The sequence below is a fragment of the Myxine glutinosa genome, chromosome 4, assembly GCF_964187855.1.
Source record: "Myxine glutinosa chromosome 4, kmMyxGlut1.1, whole genome shotgun sequence".
Taxonomy (NCBI): Eukaryota; Metazoa; Chordata; class Myxini; order Myxiniformes; family Myxinidae; genus Myxine; species Myxine glutinosa.
Genome location: NC_136264.1, coordinates 37,519,334 through 37,537,848, shown reverse-complemented (window position 1 = coordinate 37,537,848; position 18,515 = coordinate 37,519,334). Strand labels below are relative to the sequence as shown.

The window sequence follows — 18,515 nt, the reverse complement described above, 5'->3', positions numbered from 1 at the left end:
TGGTAAATGTAATTCAAAGGTGGTGCAAAAACGTAAGTAAAATATTACTGGGAGGTAATCACGCACTGGGGAGAACTAGCCTTAATCCCGAGCAATAATTAATTAGCACAACACCATCCCCCCAAGTGGTGAACACATGAACAACTTCAAGCTACAGTTCCCTTACTTATTACATCAAAATTTCTCCTACGTGTCACGCGGTCCAAGCTATATCCTATACAGTTCTACCTTTACTACAGTATTCTTTCACCTACCCCCATAAACGTAATAATATGCACGTCATTTTGTTTCGTGATTAGATACAAGATCGCCGACTGGAGGCCATTTTGTTACTTTAACGAGTCTCCAACATTTCTCGACATGCATGGACCAATTTTGTTCAAACTTGGCACAAAGACAATAACATGCGACTGTACATAGACAGAAAATTTTGATTTGTAATCCGACAAAAGATGGCTGACTGGCGGCCTTTAACTCCGTACAGCAAAATTACTAAAACCAAGGGGGCTATGACATTTTATGTCTTTTTCTCCAAGTTTTTATTATTTTCGGGACCAATAGCAACAGTGATGTGGCATTGTACACTGCCCGAATAAAGGGATGAGCAAATTACTTCATTAATGAAAGTTTTTGAACGTAATTTCGGTTTTAGCCCGACTTTTCAAGGCTGAATAACATGAAAATATAGAAGGGTTTTCCTTCATGCATATACAATTCAATTAAAGGGATGAGCAATTTGCTCAATTTTTATTTACCTAAAGGAGATAAATAATAGTTCTGAAAGCATGTACAATCCCATACATTGGCTCCAATCCCAAAATAATTTGATGTGCCTCAATGCCCAGACATTACTGCATAATGTGAAAGGAATGTATCGAGTTGTTTTAAAGTTGAGGCAGTGGATGGAGCCACAGGTGGATGAATAGGCCAAAATATATGCCCCACAGGCTGGCACCCTGTTTGGGGGTTAAAAAAATGATTAAACTCTAGTTTTTTCATATTTCCCTCCATTGAAAACTTACCCCCCACCCCCACCACCACCCTTCCCATGCCTCCTCCCCACAAGCCCTCTACCTCCCACAGATATCCCAATGTCCCTGCTCTCAAATGTTGTACTTGTGTGCTTCCCCCTCTCTCCCCATCTTGTCTCCCGCTCCCTTTATTTCATCTTGTGTCCGTTTGTTTTTTTTGTCATTAATGTTAGCTCTTACACGAGCCTCGATCTTGTATACAAAAACAAAAACAAAAATTGAAAACTTATAATGGTAGAAAATTTTAAACAACCAAAGTTTAAAATGCCTCATATCTTGTTATTGCTTCTACAAAACCAAATGAACCATATAAATGATAATAACAAACACTTCTAAAATAAAACAAGCGATTGAGGATTTATTTGGGTTTCACTCTGCAATCTCCGCACAAAGACAATGACACAAAACCTAGTAAGTTACCCAGAGGTAGATTACACCGTTTGTTGCTTTAACATTATCTCTGGAGGCAAAAGTACTGTGTGAAAAAAAAAAAGCAAACTGATGGACGAGTCTGATTATTGAGAAAAAAAAAATTGTGACCATATCCACACAAGGGGCACTCACAATGGGAATCAGTGTGGATAATTTCGACAAAATGAATTCAGCACCTACAATAACAGTGCGAGCGTAGTGGTTCAACCCTTCCTGACAGTGGTTCAACACCTGGTGTTGGCTTCGCGGTTAGGGTGCCGGCTTGGGATCCTAGGATCCTGGGTTCGAATCCCGGTCGATCGCTAAATTAACACCAGGGGGGTTGACTCAGCCTGTCATCCTTCCGAGGTCGGCAAATTGAGTACCAGCTTGCTGGGATGAATGATCCCGGTGTGTACCCCGGTTTAGAATAGGTACACCGTATCCCTGCGCATCGTAAGAGGCGACTAAGGGTTGGCGTCAGGAAGGGCATCCGGCCATAAAAAAAACATTGCCTCAAACAGGGAACCATGATTGTCATGGGGCCCGCAAGGCTAACCCCCGCTTTAGCGGGGAAAATGGCCTTAAAAACGATCATTCATTCATTCATTGATTCAATAACAGTGCGAGGATAGTAAACCACAAGCAACTTAACCCCACTAAGATTGATATTGAAAAGCTGAGATACAACTACTGTACATTTAATTGTATTGCGTCTCACGTTAATTGTGAAGGTGGAGCGGCGAATAAATACTCTTGCAAGTTGAGGAATAAATATAATCTGCTTTTGCAGTAAAGAAGAGGTCGGAACATTCCCCACCCACAGTGTCACTCAATGAAACACCTCCTCCAGAGACTCGTCGGGCATGGCACAGGCAAATACCTCAAAGATGCTTCAGGCCATAATGGTGAAATTGATGGAAATGTAAAGTACCTCAATGATGGGTTGAAAGTGAAATTCACAGATATAGGCGATAAATTTAATAAAGATAATGATATGCTCCAGAAATTTAAAAGCAAATTGGATGATAAATTACAACTGAAGGAAAAGATAGAATCAAAGTCAAAATTAACACGACATGAAATAGATTTGAAAATTGAAGAAAATTATATTTAAATAATTGTAGTCGAGGAGAAATTGGAGAATGAAAGGCAAATAATGATGGTGGAGCTGGAGCAAGCAAACGGAAGAGTGGATTTATTAAGAAATGAGCTGAAGCTCCAGCACAGATGTAGGGATGCTAGCCTGTACCAGAAGGGAAAAAGGGATCGTCCAAGCGAGAGAACAATGCAAGTTCCTAAAAAGGCAGAATGCAGGGGTTAGAGTCACACATAGCCAGGCAAGAGCGGCCTTTACAGGAAAGGGGTCAGTGGAAGTCCTGACTAGCTGACTTGCCTATCGGTATTTTCAGAGAGGAGCAGCTGGTCGCTCATTTGGGAGGATGTTGCTCAAGTGCAGGAGTGGCTGAGAGGAGGCAAGGAGGTCTCTGTAAGAAGTCTTCATAAGGGGGTGAAGTTTACCCAGGGTACCATTACTGGCATACATATTTGGGCACCTTCAGCTCCCAGACCGAGAGGATCAGCCTTGTAGAAATGCGATTCAGGCTGATTTTGGGCCATGGAGAGGACAGTTTGGCAAGCCTCAGGAAAGACTATCCCCCTGGTGAATTTTGATGGGTGGAGAAGCCTGGAGGCTTTCCTGACGCAATTAAAGTGTGCTGTCCAGCACAATAAGTGGTCTGAGTTGGACCTAACAGGGAAACTGGGGGCAATTATGCGTGGACCAGATGCATAAGTATTAAATGTGGTCCAGAAAGGTCTGATAACTACAACCTCGTTCTGCTCTACTTTAAAGCACAGTTTGGCAAAGCAGTGTAGAACGATTTTGTCCAGGATTAGCTCCACACCTCAGATGAAAATCTAGTGTGAGTCTTTGGAGGTGCTGGCCTTTGGAGGACCAAACAGTGAGGATCGCATATTGTGACCTGTCAATGAATGAATGAATGATCGTTATAAGGCCATTTTCCCCGCCAGAGCAGGGGTTAGCCTTGCAGGCCCCATGACAATCATGGTTCCCTGTTTGAGGCAATGTTTTTATGGCCAGATGCCCTTCCTGACGCCAACCCTTAGTCGCCTCTTACGATGTGCAGGGATACAGTGTACCTATTCTAAACCGGGGTACACACCGGGATCATTCATCCCAGCAAGCTGGTACTCAATTTGCCGACCTCGGATGGATGACAGGCTGAGTCAACCCCCCTGGCGTTAATTCAGCGATCGACCGGGATTCGAACCCAGGACCCTAGGATCCAAAGCCGGCACCCTAACCGCTAAGCCAACACCGCTCCTATTGTGACCTGTCAGCACAGGCATATATGAGAAGGCTGGCTTTAGAGAAATTCTAGGCTGCTCTTAATTAACAGGAGCTGTGGGTGTTGGTGGAACTCCAGTGCTCGACGACCAACCACAAAATTTAAAATTATTCAAAAAATAAAAATTAAAAAAAATTAAAAACTTCTTCACTCCAAAAAAACCCCGAGAAAACATCTGAAAATGGAAAGCTCATCCACATCCACTTTGTATTTGAACTTCCTCTTCTTCCATTTGCTAAACATAAAAACCGAAAATAATTGATGACCTTTAGATGACCTTCACCTTTTGACATCAAAAGCAATAGGCTGCGGTGACTACATATGAAAATCATGCTCAAATTTCAAGTCAATTCGTTGAAAATGGAATTTTTTTTGACCTCTTGACCTCAAAACAATCAGCTTCTAGCCTTTTATTGGTGAATCAATTCAGTGACCCAATATGCAAACCCTGTTCAAATTTCAAGTCGATCGGATGGAAGTTGACAATATTTATGCGACCTTGGCCGATGCCTTTTGATCTAAAAAAAATGGTGACTAGCTTTGATTGGCAAACCAATTCAGTGACCCAATAAGCAAATTCTTAGAATTTCAAGTCAATTAGATGAAAAATGACGATTTTATGTGACATTGACCTTTGCACCTAATTATTAATTTGTCTTCTCCATATCCTCATAATAAAGCTTTGTTGAAAATTAGATTTTTTTTGGTATAATTGGTCAAGGCTCGTGTAAGAGCTAACACAGAGATAACACAGATACACATTGATAAAGAAAAAAAACAACCAAAAAAAAAACCAAACTCTATCTGTCTTGCATAGTTCCTAATAATAAGAATGAATAGTTCCAAGTGGGGCAGATGCTCGCCTCCCGATAGAAAGTGGTGAAAGCTGGGGTGGATTAGGTGATTTTCAGTTTAATTTAATGGAAAATTCTTATTACGAGATGAGCGTTTTTTGGTTATAATGGCCGATGTGCCAAAGGGCAATGTTGTTCCAAGCGTGCAAGATGTTCCTCTGACACATCTTTATTTGGGCGGTGTATAGGCAACATACCACTGCCTTGATTGCTCCCGAAAATAAAAAGAACCTGGGTTACCTACATGAAACAAAAACATGCCAACTGCTTATGTGCATACATAATACATCATCAGTATATAATAGCTCAGATAATTTCAAATTGCACTGGCCGTAAGCTGACACCAGGGGTCTGATGCCTGAAGCCTGAGGGCTATGGTACTGTCGCCTTCACACAGCCCAAGCCCATGACACATATCGGCTCCAATCTTCCAATATTTGATTATCCTTTGAACAATCGCATAGGTTGTTTTGCAACAAGGGGAGATGCAGAAAATAGGCCAAAATGGAGAAGATTGTCATGGGGCCCGCAAGGCTAACCCCCGCTCTAGCAGGGAAAATGGCCTTAAAATGTCTGTTGTTGTTGTTGTTGTATAGGTTGTTTTGCACTGAATGGAAATCATATTGGGTTGGTATGGCAATTGTGAATATGACACTTCCGAAGATGTCTTAAAGGCTTACCAAAATGGTGGACGTATGATTTTATTTCATGTTACAATTCTGGGTGATGTCAGGCCAGCTGTCCACCTCCTTTCTGTTCACCCCCGCTCCTTTCTTTCTGTTGTTCCTTTTATGCTGATGCATTCTAATCCGTTCTGAAATCTAGCTCTTCCCCAAGCCTCGACTTTTATCTTCAAAAAAAGGCTGCCGAGTGTGCCAGCAAGCAGCGCATTTGGCAGAAGCCGAGGCATGGTACATAGTGCCCAGGTGTTATGGTCCGCTAGGCAGAGGCTCCTGGTGGGGAAGCCCAGCCAATAAAAAGGGAATTCCCCAAATTCTATGGGGCACATGGCAGCAATTGTCATATTTGATAGAGGGGATGTGGTTGTTGGATCGGCAACCTGAGCCACAGTCTTAGAGTGGCACATCCCACAGTAGTCATCGCTGGCCGTTCCTGGGCACCTGCTAGAAGAGTGGTAGGAAAGGCCACATGGAGAGAGTTTGCCAGGTCGCAATTCGGAGGTGGTATCCCCTCCAAACCTCCCCCCCAAGTTCCACAGTGGCCTGAAGATGGAGCCGCCTGGGCATTCGAGTTGATGGCATCTCCTTGAGATTCGGAACACCCAGCTCAAATTGACCTGCTGTGCTGAGCTTTTGTCAAGAAATGTGGGTACCCATGGACTGGTAGTTGGGACTAACAATCAACAAACAATCAAGAAGTGAAGAGTTATGTTGCTAAATTGAAAGTACGTTTGTACAAGGCCCAAGAGTTTGTGATGGGGCAAATTGGCTTGGCCTCCTCAGATGGAATTGAGGTACGATGCTTGGGCATGAGGCCAAAAGTTTCTCCCTGGGGACTTGATTCGGCTTTACTGGTGCCAGAGGAAGAAAGGTGTGTTCCCAGGGGTCATCTCACCCTCTCCCTGGAGTGGTGCTTTGACAGGTATAGATATGGTTTTTAAAATTCAAATGGGCCTGCATTTCCTTCCACAGATAATCCACCATGATCTGACATAATTATCTGGATTGAGGGGTTTTGGGATGGATTGGAAGGGTCAGGGGAAAGACTAACTGCCCAACATGCACTCCCATGAATGAACAACCTCCAGGCTGAGGATATAAAAGGAAGTGGAGCAAAATATAAAATAAAATTGAAGACCTTTTCCGACTGTCACGACTCACCAAACTGTTCTGTATTTAATGCACGTGAATTGGGCAATTTGTATGGGAGATGGGCTGAGGCGCCAAAAAGTGCCAGCACGTTGCACAGAGTGGGAAGATTTAAAATGTGTTAAAAAGATGGAAGAGAATGAAAATAAATGAATAACATGTCATTTTGTTTCGTTTCTGCGTGTGCAATCTCTTGGTCGCCATGCCTTGCCTCCCTTTGTTCCAGCAGAGACTGGAAATAGAATTCCCTGGGAGGAGGGTCAGGTTTGGTCAGCGAAGAGGCAGAAAGGTTCTTGGTGGCCATGGATAGGCTGTAGAAAGCCATTTTGGTGACCCCCTCCAGCGGGCATCACAGACACGGCCAGGAAGCTGCCTGAGTGCTGGGAGACGGAAAGAATGGTGGTCTTGGGATTTCCCTATATTTGTGACACTTGTTTTTACTTTGCGGGTACCACAGACTGCCTAACCCCAAACAACTTCATTCGTTAATATCTCTCAGCTGCATTTTAAAGTGACCTCGCATGAAGTGAATTAAATGAATGCCATTGGCTTACGAGAAAATAAAAGAAAGTGTGACATCTGCTTTCCAAGGAAAATGCCAAAGGTACCACTCGGGTAAGTGCACCTCGATCCATGCTGTGAAGGGAATAGAGTCATGCAGTTGGTTATAGGTAGGGCTTAAATTGGGTATGGGCTCTTGCGGCTTCAACCAGAGCAGATGCCATCTACTTGGGACACAAAATGACATTTGTGACTATAGTTGTTATAGTCCTGTGTTTTTGTACCCATTTTTTTCTCCCTGCCCCAGGATCACCGTTCTCCTAATCTGAACGAAGACCTGGGAGCGAGTGAGTTCAAGGCATGATTTTTCACGTTTGAATGTGCATTTGGTATTTAATTGTTTTATTATAGGGAAGTGACAGCTTCATCTTCTACGTCTTCTATTAAATTGAAGCGAATTATTTGATGATGCAAGTGTTACGGTCAGGTCTTGGGTGACCTTGTCAGGGGCCAAAAGTTCCAGCAGAGAGGATTGTGGTACGTTTATGGGGAGGGGGTAATTCAGACACCATGTCTTTCAGGCCTAAATCAAAATAAATTGTACAGATAAAAAAGCTTGTGTATCTGCACTGCAGAACTCTTGTAACCTGTATTCAGGTGTGTTTAGGCCTTAGGGTAAGAAGTTTTTCATTTTGCCTGCAACGGCTTGGGTGTTGTCTGATTTGGCGATAACTAGATAAAGGTGTCCCATCAATTTGTTCTCTGTAGATCCGGGTAGGCCTGGTTCAGGAGGGGCACTGCTGTAGGAATAATTTTTAGTCTCAAATATGGTGTCAGCTATGGAAAGTTTACCAGGAAACCACATCGCCCTGTCCACATTTATCGGTCAGCAGTGAAACAAGGGAGCCAAGGGAAGCAAAAAATGCAATGGCGGATGTGGAGATATCCCATAATGGGGTGGGGGGTGGGGGTGAGTCAGAAGTGGAGGAGCAGAGAGAAGAGCTGCTTGGGAAGGGAAAGGAAGGAAAGACGCACGACACACACAGTAGCATTTTTAGGATCATGCAGGCCTCATCAACACGAGCATCAATTACGCTTATCATTACCAAGGTATGACGGGAATAAAAAAAACCACCTTTAGAGGCCATTTTTCCCCGCAAGCGGGGGTTGGCCTTTTTCGGGGACCGTGGTTGTTGTTGTTTTTCGGTCCCCTTTTTGAAGCAATGTTTTACGGCCGGATGCCCTTCCTGACGCCAACCCTTTTTGCCGCCTTTAACGACAAACAGGGATTTACCAGTGAACTGGTGCTCAATTAGCCGACCTCGGAAGGATGACAGGCTGAGTCAACCCCCCTGGCGTTAATTCAGCGGTCGACCGAGATTCGAACCCAGGATCCGAGGATCCTAAGCCGGCACCCGAGCCGCTAGCCCAACACCAGGGTTAAACAAGGTATGACGGGAATGATGAATGAAAATGATTCTGAGACAACCACTCTACCCCAAAGTGGAACTCCATCACAGGGTTGTTTGAAACAACCACCCAAAAAGAAGCTTAACCTTTCAGTAAAGGCAATTATGCACGGCTTATTTAAGAATTGTGGTCATTCCCTTTGTTGTTATAAATTATCCTTCCAGTAGAGACATCCCGATCATAACTAATGTTCCCGCCTGGCCTAGTGCCGACGGCAGCTGCACAAAGCACTGCCAGTGGGGGTGGTGGCTGCGTCCGTGACCTTGGCATAGGTCAGTGCACCAAATTTGGCAACTGTGGCTCGCAGGGCTTACGTTGCCACCGTTGTTTTAATAACTCCCATGGCACAATTTTCACAGCAACACCTGTTCAGGGTATTTGGTCAGACAGGCCCAGCCACAAGGCTAGCCTGTGGGAAATGCAGGGGCAATTTGTGCAAGTGCAGTCTGCAGGTTAGTATCATTCCCATAAGCGCAAGTGCACAAGCCTTTGGATTTCAAAGCTGAAACTTATCTTTCATCACACCATTTTGAGTTCTAAATGATGCATTTTAATGGGTCGACTTCAAATAAGTACAAGTACCATCATTGTTACTTTATTCTATGAGCTTTGAGACTTGCGTATCAAATTGAAAAATACAAATGGTTTAGGCTCGACTGGTAAAAAAAAAAAATACCGGATACATTTGGGTATTATATATATATATACTAGCTCGTTACTGAGGAACGGGCTTATTTTAGCTGAGAATAATGACTGTACTTGAGTTGTTGTGTTGTCATGATTTACACCAATCATAATACAATCAATTATTTTGCACAAATGTATTTGTTGTGTTTGTGATATTACATTTTTATAGGCAATTTAGGTTGAAGATTCAGGTTGAATGTTTTGTTTTTTTCAAGAAAGAACCCCTCAGCACATACGTAAGGGAGGGGTAGGTGCAGACTGGAAGTTTGTGACGATTACACCTCACCACCACGTAATTCAAAACACCTCACCACCACGTAATTCAAAACACCTCACCACCACGTAATTCAAAACACCTCACCACCACGTAATTCAAAACACCTCACCACCACGTAATTCAAAACACCTCACCACCACGTAATTCAAAACACCTCACCACCACATATTTCAAAACACCTCACCACCACGTATTTCAAACCACCTCACCACCACGTAATTCAAAACACCTCACCACCAAGTAATTTAAAACACCTCACCACCAAGTAATTTAAAACACCTCACCACCACGTAATTCAAAACACCTCACCACCAAGTAATTTAAAACACCTCACCACCACGTAATTCAAAACACCTCACCACCAAGTAATTCAAAACACCTCACCACCACGTAATTCAAAACACCTCACCACCAAGTAATTTAAAACACCTCACCACCACGTAATTAAAAACACCTCACCACCAAGTAATTTAAAACACCTCACCACCAAGTAATTTAAAACACCTCACCACCAAGTAATTTAAAACACCTCACCACCACGAAATTGAAAACACCTCACAGCCATAAAACACGAAATAAAAACACCTCACAGCCATAAAACACGAAATAAAAACACCTCACAGCCATAAAACACGAAATAAAAACACCTCACAGCCATAAAACACGAAATAAAAACACCTCACAGCCATAAAACACGAAATAAAAACACCTCACAGCCATAAAAAAAAAGAAAAAAAAACACCTCAGCCATAAAACACGAAATAAAAACACCTCACAGCCATAAAACACGAAATAAAAACACCTCACAGCCATAAAACACGTAATAAAAACACCTCACAGCCATAAAACACGTAATAAAAACACCTCAGCCATAAAACACGAAATAAAAACACCTCACAGCCATAAAACACGAAATAAAAACACCTCACAGCCATAAAACACGAAATAAAAACACCTCACAGCCATAAAACACGTAATAAAAACACCTCACAGCCATAAAACACGAAATAAAAACACCTCACAGCCATAAAACACGTAATAAAAACACCTCACAGCCATAAAACACGAAATAAAAACACCTCACAGCCATAGAACACGAAATAAAAACACCTCACAGCCATAGAACACGAAATAAAAACACCTCACAGCCATAAAACACGAAATAAAAACACCTCAGCCATAGAACACGAAATAAAAACACCTCAGCCATAAAACACGAAATAAAAACACCTCACAGCCATAGAACACGAAATAAAAACACCTCAGCCATAAAACACGAAATAAAAACACCTCACAGCCATAAAACACGAAATAAAAACACCTCACAGCCATAAAACACATAATAAAAACACCTCACAGCCATAAAACACGAAATAAAAACACCTCAGCCATAAAACACGAAATAAAAACACCTCACAGCCATAGAACACGAAATAAAAACACCTCAGCCATAAAACACGAAATAAAAACACCTCACAGCCATAAAACACGAAATAAAAACACCTCACAGCCATAAAACACGAAATAAAAACACCTCAGCCATAAAACACGAAATAAAAACACCTCACAGCCATAAAACACGAAATAAAAACACCACAGCCATAAAACACGAAATAAAAACACCTCACAGCCATAAAACACGAAATAAAAACACCTCACAGCCATAGAACACGAAATAAAAACACCTCAGCCATAAAACACGAAATAAAAACACCTCACAGCCATAGAACACGAAATAAAAACATCTCACAGCCATAAAACACGAAATAAAAACACCTCAGCCATAAAACACGTAATAAAAACACCTCAGCCATAAAACACGAAATAAAAACACCTCAGCCATAAAACACGAAATAAAAACACCTCACCACCACGTCATTTAAAAACACCTCAACACCACGAAATTAAAAACACCTCACCACCACGAAATTAAAAACACCTCACCACCACGAAATTAAAAACACCTCACCACCACGTAATTAAAAACACCTCAACACCACGAAATTAAAAACACCTCACCACCACGAAATTAAAAACACCTCACCACCACGAAATTAAAAACACCTCACCACCACGAAATTAAAAACACCTCACCACCACGAAATTAAAAACACCTCACCACCACATCATTTAAAAACACCTCACCACCAAGTAATTAAAAACACCTCACCACCAAGTAATTAAAAACACCTCACCACCACGTAATTATAAATACCTCACCACCACATAATTCAAAATACCTCACCACCACGTGATTCAAAACCACCACAACGTTATTAAAAACACTCCACAACCACGGAAACAAAAGTTTGAGGGAGTCGTTAAGTGAGAACACAGACACTGCCCAGATGTGTAGATACAGTCACGTGAAAAAGTAAGTACATCCCATGTAAAGTTTTGACTTTTTCAACAAATTTCAACATACAGCTATTTGATCATCATTTCAACAATATTGAAAGATAAAGGTGATATAATATAACAAATATCATGAAACATTTACATTTTGTAGTCCATTGTATAATTTAAATAAACATAAATGCAAATTTCGCAAGTGGAAAAAGTAAGTACACCCTTGGCTCTAATAGGTGGTATTGCCCCCTTTGGCAGAAACAACCTCAAGTAGGCGTTTCTTATAACTGTCTACCAGTCTCTGACATGGACTGGGAGAAATTTTTACCCACTCCTCCATGCAGAATTCTTTCAGCTGTGCGATGTTTGAGGGGTTTCTTGCATGCACAGCTCGTTTCAAATCCCCCCACAACATCTCGATGGGATTTAGATCCGGGCTTTGACTTGGCCATTCCAGAACCCTCCATTTCTTTCTTTTCAGCCATTCCTTGGTGGATTTACTGGTATGTTTAGGGTCATTGTCATGTTGCAAGGTCCACCTTCGGTTGAGCTTCAACTCTCCGACAGATGGCCTCACATTATCCTCAAGCACCCTCTGGTACAATGAAGAATTCATAGTGGATTATATGATGGTGAGCTGCCCAGGCCCTGATGCAGCAAAGCTGCCCCAAAAAATAATATTTCCACCACCATGTTTTACAGTTGGTATCAGGTTCTTGTGGTCAAATGCTGTCTTTGGTTTTCGCCAAACATGTCTTCTGGTACTGTGGCCAAATAGCTCTACCTTTGACTCATCCGTCCAGAGCACATTGTTCCAGAAGTACTGGTCTTTGCCTCGGTGTTCATTGGCAAACTTTAGTCTTGCCCTGATGTTCTTTCTGGACAGCAACGGTTTCCTCCTGGCACACCTCCCATGTAGATCAAATTTTTGCAGCCTCTTTCTAATGGTAGACTTGTGCACTTTGACATCAACAGTGGCAAGAGCTACCTGTAGCTCCCGTGATGACATTCTGGGGTTCTTGGAGACTTCTTTCAGCATCTTGCGGTCTGCTCTCGGGCTGAACTTGCTGGGGCGGCCTGGCCTGAACAAGTTGGCAGTTGTTTGGAATCTTCTCCACTTGTGGATGATCTTCCGGACAGTCGAATGATTGATTTCAAATTGTTTGGAGATCTTTTTAAATCCCTTCCCAGACTCGTAGGCATCTATAACCTTCTTTCTGAAGGCCTCAGAGAGCTCTTTTGATCTAGGCTTGGTGATGCCGCACACTTCAACAACAAAGAGCAAACCAAACTAAATGTCTGAGGTTTAAATAAGACAGGTTCCTCCAAGATCCTCTCTAACGATGTTCTAATCATTGCACCTGAGCTGGTGCACCTGATTCTAATTTTAGGTATTTGAAGTAGTGATAAATGTAAGGGGTGTACTTACTTTTTCCACATGCAAAATTTGCATTTATGTTTATTTAAATTATACAATGGCCTACAAAATATAAATGAATGATCGTTTTAAGGCCATTTTCCCCGCTAGAGCGGGGGTTAGCCTTTCGGGCCCCATGACAATCATGGTTCCCTGTTTGAGGCAATGTTTTTATGGCCGGATGCCCTTGCAGACGCCAACCCTTGGTCGCCTCTTACGATGCGCAGGGATATGGTGTACCTATTCTAAATCGGGGTACACACTGTGATCATTCATCCCAGCAAGCTGGTACTCAATTTGCCGACCTCGGAAGGATGACAGTTGAGTCAACCCCCCTGGCGTTAATTCAGCGATCGACCGGGATTCGGGATTCGATTCGACCGGGATATAAACATGTCATTCATTTATTTACACCTTCTTGTACACTAATACAAATGGCAAACAAACAAACAACTGACAGAAATATATATATATATATATATATATATATATATATATATATATACTGTATATATATATATATATATATATATATATATATATATATATATATATATATATATATATATATATATATATATGAACAGAAATTGGGCGCTACTGTTGACTCACCCTGTATATATACATATATATATGAAGTTATTTTGTATTTATGCATACCCGCATATGGAGATAACCAACGACAACAGAAGACATGTTTATGGAGAATTGATCGAGTCGTGAGATAAAGCTGTGACCAAATGATGTAAAATTCTCAAATAGGGATACCATATGATCAGGTTCATCATGATCGCAGGTACATTGCGGAAATATCAACATTTGTCTTCATTGACAAGTTTTACCCAAATCATGCCTGAATAATGTTATAGTATTTTAAGATCATTGTAGTTTCACATAAGAGTGGACACTGACACACACACACACACACACACACACACACACACACACACACACACACACACACACACACACACACACACACACACAGACACACACACTGACACACACACACTCACACACACACACACACACACACACACACACACACACACACACACACACACACACACACACACACACACACACACACACACACACACACACACACACACACACACACACACACCTGAGCTGTCCAGCCTGGGTTCATATTCCCACCAGGCTATAAACTGTTGTCCTGGTGTTTCGCATGCAGGGCAATTAATCAATGCGTGTGCCGTCCTTTGGATAGACGTTGTCGCATTTGCCAAACTTGGTGTCGCATCTGCCAGCATTATTTGGAGGATGTTAAAGATCCCAAGGTGTCTTTCTGGAAGAGTAGGTGACCTATCCCCGGCACACTGAACAAATTTCAAATGCCTGCACACTCATCGAGTATCCTGAGTTAGAGTGACGACCTGTTCTGGATTGTATGCTGTCGTCAAGAAACTACTTCGGCAGCACTGATGCATGATGATGATGACGATGGTGGGGGATGGGGGGGGAGGGGGTAGGGGGGAGGAGGTGAGGTATGATGGATGATTTTAATGCTTCAGGTATATTATAAACTGACATATTAACAAGAAATACAGGCGCTACCATCTCCACCAGCACCAACATGTTAACACATGTTGGAGAATTTTCAAAGCCTGGGACAGATGCCCTCTGTTGTTCTCTGCTCACACAAAACAAGTGCTCCCCAAATAGGCTTGTTGGCAGTCCGTTGGGTGTATTTATAGAACGTATGGGCACAGCAACATGACAAATCACACAATTTAAATGATGGTGGATGGAAAATTGAAAGCATGGACCAAGAAGATGATTGTAAAAAAAATACGGAGAGGCATACTGGTTCGAACATCCGAGTCTAGGAGGTTGGTGATTCGAACCTGACTGCAGCCAAGTCATACCAAAGACTTTAATCAAAAAACAGGTACGTGCTGCTTCCTTGCTCAACACTCAGCATTTAATGGATCCATGGGGATGGATCCTTTAAATGGGAATAAAGAAGCATGGACAAACCACGTAGGTTGGTATCCATGGGGATGTCCACCCATGGGGGTTCCAACCGAAGGAAATCCCTTAATTCCCCCACAGTGCAGAGAGAAAAGCGTCATCATAAAAATGGCAGCAGGCTCTGGCAAGTCACATGGCCTCAAACTCAGTGCTGGTTTCTGTAGCCTTTGACTTGGCACATAGACGCCTCGATTGTTTTTAAAGGGACTATACATTTATCATGGACTCGGAAGGGGTGGGGGAGGGGGGGAAATTGAGAGAGGGTGATTTGGGAGGGCAAATTGAGGGGAAGAAAAAGAAAGGGCGATGAGAGAAAGAAAGGAGGTAGAAAAGTGTGTTAGAGAGGGGAGAGAAAGGTGATTTAGAAAAAGATGAGTTAGCGAGTGGGGATTGACAGAGTGGAAGAAAATGGTCCTTCCCATAAGGAAGGGGTAGCCTGGTGTTGGCTTAGCGGTTAGGGTGCCGGCTTGGGATCCTAGGATCCTGGGTTCGAATCCCGGTCGATCGCTGAAATAACGCCAGGGGGGTTGACTCAGCCTGTCATCCTTCCGAGGTCGGCAAATTGAGTACCAGTTCACAGATAATTCCCTGTGTGTCGCAAGGGGCGACCAACAGGGTTGGCGGCAGGAAGGGCATCCGGCCATAAAACATCACTTCAAAAGGGGACCACGGTGCCCAAAAAAGACCAACCCCTGCTCTGTGGGGAAAAATGGCCTCTAAAGGTGGTATTGCATAAGGAATGGGAACTGGGAAGGTATTTCTTTTTGTATACAAGGTCGAGTCTCGTGTAAGAGCTAACACAAAGAACATATAATAAAGGGAGCTGGAGACAAGAGGGGGAGAGAGAGGAAAGCAAAACAACAGAAGAGAACAGGGACATCGGGTGATCTGTGGAAGAGAGAGGGATGGGGAGGGGTACACGGGATAAACAAGATGGATACTACAAGGACTTTAATGAAAGAAAACGTAATTTGAAGGAGGTGGATTTGGGGTGGATTAACGAGGGTCAAAAAAAAATCAAGGGTTTGGATGGGGGAAGATATGAAATGTTGGTGAACAGCTGTTTTAAAGATCTGGAGGAAGGAGTGGGATTGAAGAGAGTATGGGAGTTTGTTCCAGAGGCGGGGGAAAAGGGGAATGAAAGATTGAAGTTGAGAAGAGAGTCTTCATTTTCGCAGTTTTAACAGAAAAATGGATGCTGGCAGATCTTGTGCATCCTGAAGGAAAAGTTGGGGGACAGAGCACAGACAGAGCAGGGGGTGCAAGGCTGGAGGGTATACCGTAGGCGTAGAAGATAGAAGACTGCCATCCAGCCTGCGGTGAGAGAGTGAAAGGCCCTCAGAATCAGCTTCATCTCGGAAGATGCCAATGATTCTAAAAGCCTTGGTTTCCAGATACTGTCGTGGCCAAAAATATTGGCATCCTTGCACTTTTTTCAAACAATGCACCATTTCTTCCAGAAAATTGTTGAAATAAAAAAGTCTTTTGGTATGCACATATGTATTTCTTTGGTTTGCAGTGGAACAAAACAAAAAACATAGCCGGGCAATATGCCTGGCGGTCACCTGGTAGAATAAACAGTATACTGCAATGACTAAAGGTATTTTAAACCAATTTTAATGGTTGTTATAAGACAGGGCAGCATGGAGAATCATACTAACATAACCATAAGACTTCAAACAAACAAACAAAAAAATACCTATTTTGGGGGACAATCCCTCCCCGCCCCCAACCCCGTATACCTCCTCAGACCCCAATTTTTCTAATGCCTTCAACAAACTTTGGTACAGCACGGGTGGTGAAGATTGTGGTGAAGTTTCACCTAATTTACGTGTGTAGTTTCTGAGGAGAAAGTAAATACCTATTTTGGGGGGCAACCTCCCCATAGAACCCCAAAGAGGCAGATTTTTTAAATGCTGTGAACAAACTTTGGTACAGCACGGGTGGTGAAGATTGTGGCCAAGTCTCATCGAAATTGTGTGTGTAGTTTCAGCGAAGAAAGCAAATACCTATTTTGGGGGGTAAAACCTGGACCCACTTTGACCCCACGTAGACCCCCTTCGACTTCAATTTTCTTAGTGCCGTGAACAAACTGAGGTACATCATGGGGGATGAAGGTTGTGGTCAGGTTTCATCAAAATAGTGTGTGTAGTTTGAGAGGAAAAAGCAAATACCTATTTTGGAGGGGTCAAACCTGGACCCACTTTGATCCCGGTAAACGCCCTTAGACCCCGATATTTTTTTAAATGCCGTGAACAAACTTTAGTCACAACATAACAAATATAATTTGTGTCAAGTTTGGTCACAATCCCTTCAGCGGTTTCGGAGAAGAAGTTGCAAGTGTTTACCTACAGACGGACGATGCGCCATCCCATAAGCTCCCCTGAACTTCGTTCCAGGTCAAACCTGGACCCAGGAATAATCACTCATTCAACCAGTTTGAATAGAGAAAAAGAGTCATTTTGCTGTTTTTTGTCACTGTGTGTACCACAATGAGCATGGAGAAAATAAATAAAACCAGAGAATTGTCTGAGGAGGTCAGACACAAGATTGTAGCCAAACATGGACAATGGCAAGGTTACAATTCCATCTCCAGAGACATTGACGTTCCTGTCTCCACCGTACGCAATGTTATCAGGAAGTTTAAGACCCATGGCACTGTAGCCAACCTCCCTGGACATGGCCGCAATCGAAAACTTGATCGAAGATTGCAGCTAAGGATTGTTCGAATGGTGGAGAAAGCATCTCGATGAACTGCCAAACAGATTCAAGCTGACCTTCAAACACAAGGTATGACAGTTTCAACACGCACCAACAGTCACCAACTCAATGAAAGGGGGTTCTATGGTAGGAGATCCATAAGGACCCCACTCCTGAGAGAGAGACATAAGAAAGCCTGACTGGAGTTTACCAAAACACATGAAAAAGCCAAAATCCTTCTGGGAGAATGTCCAGTGGACAGATGAGACCAAATTAGAGCTTTTTGTGAAGCACATAATCTCTATGTTGACAGAAAACAAAATGAAGCCTTCAAAGGAAAAAACACCTTCCCTACACTCAAACATGGAGGAGGTTCAGTGATGTTTTTGGGTTGCTGTGCTGCCTCTGGCACTGATTGCCTTGAATGTATGCATGGCATCATGATATCAGGAGATTACCAAGGCATTTTGGGGTACAATGTTTTAACCTGAGTGTTTAACCCGAGGGCACAATGTCTAACCCTAACCAATGACCTTCTTTTTGATTCATATATAAACATCATTAAAAGTAAATAATGACCTCGGCCAAAGTTCAAACGACGTGAGTTTAATCTCTCCATGAG

At 42.7% G+C, this 18,515-nt stretch overlaps 1 protein-coding gene across 2 annotated transcripts in view; it reads right to left on the bottom strand.

The window, feature by feature from the left end:
- NISCH (nischarin) overlaps positions 1-18,515 on the bottom strand; it is a 111,924-nt gene that overhangs the window by 31,048 nt on the left and 62,361 nt on the right. The window lies entirely within an intron of this gene.